The sequence below is a fragment of the Belonocnema kinseyi genome, chromosome 7 (genome assembly GCF_010883055.1).
Source record: "Belonocnema kinseyi isolate 2016_QV_RU_SX_M_011 chromosome 7, B_treatae_v1, whole genome shotgun sequence".
Classification (NCBI taxonomy): domain Eukaryota; kingdom Metazoa; phylum Arthropoda; class Insecta; order Hymenoptera; family Cynipidae; genus Belonocnema; species Belonocnema kinseyi.
In genome coordinates, this window is record NC_046663.1 from 73,489,010 (window position 1) to 73,491,610 (window position 2,601).

The window sequence follows — 2,601 nt, forward strand, 5'->3', positions numbered from 1 at the left end:
GCAGCCTGAATTTCATCATTCCACCACGCATCACCAGACATTCTTCCTACAACTGCGGTACCACACACTTTGATCGTACATCTAACAAGGATATCCCGTAACTTTGTCCAGGCGCCCACTATATCTTTGTTTTTTATACGGTCCTCCCATGTTGCCATATCTATGCTTTCGATTATCTTATTTTGGGAATCTATTCGCACATCCGGTTTCTGTAGGTTCTCAATTTTTATTCGCGTTTGTTTTGTTTTCTTGGTTCTTTTTTTTCTCCATCCCCGACCTACGTTAATTTTTGAGATCAGAAGGTAATGATCAGTATTGCATTCAGGACCCTTCATGACCCTTGTATCTTTGACTAACTCTATTATTCTTTCGTCCGCAACAAAAAAGTCAATTATACTGCGGCTATTTCCTTTAGACCAGGTGTACATGTGGATCATTTTATGCCTAAACCAAGTATTTGTAATAAACAGACCCCTTTCTAAGCATAGACCAACTAATTTATCTCCGTTATAGTTTGCTCCTGGATCCCCAAAATTACCTAGTACTCTTTCTGTATCCTAATTTTGGATGCCCACCCATCCGTTCATGTCTCCTAGTAGAATTATTCTTTCCCCATGTTCGCAAATATTTATTGTGTCATTTAAATTATCCCAGAAAGCGTCTTTTACTTCTCTGGGATCACTATCAACTGGCGCGTAGCATGCTATGATAAATAGTCTTCTGATTCCTACTTTCATTCTAGCTTACAGCAGTCTGGGAGATACGAAACCATGGTGTCCGAGATGCTGCTTTGTTCTTTCATTCAAAATCAGACATCCTCTTTGTTTACCATGTGATTCACTGCCTACTCCTGACTATATTTCAAATCCGCCTTTCAACATGCCGTTTTTTATGTCTTTCATTTCGCATCCCTTTTTCTTTGTTTCAGACACACATAAAATATCTAGTTTCCTCACTTCATAGTTTCACGCAATTCTTTTAACTTGAGATCACTTACTCCCCAAAATTGCATGTTAAAAATTAAGATTATACTTTGCCTGTTGAGGAAAAACGAGAGTATACATATTGCATAAATCAAAATCTATTGCAAAAAATAAAAATTTCAGATAACATAGTGACATGGATAACATAAAAGTTTTAAATCCTCGTCCATCCGCGGATGGACAAGCTTTTAATATAGTTCCCCTCTTCATGTTTAGGGCTCTTCATGGACGTTATCAGACCACCGCAATTGACGAACCGATTTGTACTCGAGCTTCATATTAAACAAATTTTGAATTCCCAAGAACGGTTTCCCTGCTCGAGTACTTTAAATTTCGTCGACGATCCACACAATTTATCCGTTATAGTAATTAATATCAATATCTAGTTAAGGAAATTAGATCCAACTTAGCGAATCTTTATCTGACGAGAACATCCATATCACCCAGTGTAAAATATCAACGCGCCCGTGAAATATTTTACACTGGCGCTTCCTACTTAAAATTATACATTCATTCCTGAAGTAAACTACCTACCTTCCTATAGCTGCATCTATGAAATTTCAAAATACTATCTCACCAACACACTCTCTCCACGATTCTCATTCATACTGCCCAGGAAGCAAAGAAACCTACACTAGGGATACGTCCGGGGGCGTATCCGCAACCTGAGCTTGCCAGCCTTACTTAAAGCTTTTCAAACAAACAAACCAATCCTAAAAGAGTACACCATTTTTATCTATGATAAAGTATTGAAAATTGTATAGCCAAAAATTAATTCATAAGTGTAAGATTAAAAGAAAGAATTTATTATACCAATTACTGGAATCAAAAAACCTAGTACTATACGAATAAAAGGTTTTAGAACTGGTTTTATTTTCCATAAATTATTAATTACAAGTTTGACGCGACTAAAAGTTGAAAAAATAAAAAAAAATTCGACATAGAATTATTTTTAATTACTTTGGACTTTATCTGAACACGGTGAAAATTCTAAATGTGCCATTTCTACACGAATATACTCACGGTATATTTGTTGATCTGAAAAAGAAACCTATTCTATGTTAGCAGCGATTTTTCTAACAGTCAAATTAATTAATTTATAAAAATTTACCTCCAATATTAAATTAAGATAAAAAGCCTTTCCTTCTATTAAAAAATGGTGTTTAATTGACTATTCAACTGCATTTTTTACAAAAAAAACTACTCTTTATATCTTTAAAAATGTTAAAGAATACTCATACGAAACAAATCTCAAATTTATATAAAAAAAACCGCTTAATCAGTATAACATACCTCAGGTGTCCATCGCATCAAAGGAAAAGGACAGTAAGGACACATTCATTTTTAACAAAACTTCCTTTGATTCGCGAACAGTCCTGGCTCTTTTCTTGGTTTCATCATATTTATTGTTGTCCAAAATTTGAATTTACGAAAGTTACGATAATTAAAATAATGCACAGTTTCTATTATAGTTTATGATGGAATCACGCATGAAATGAAAACAAAATGAATTATTGAAAAATAAAAACACCAAGAAAAGTGTGAACCTGAGCTAAAAAGAGATATTAAAACAAGCATTCACTTGCCGGTAGAATCAGCGGTCACTATGGCGTCTGAA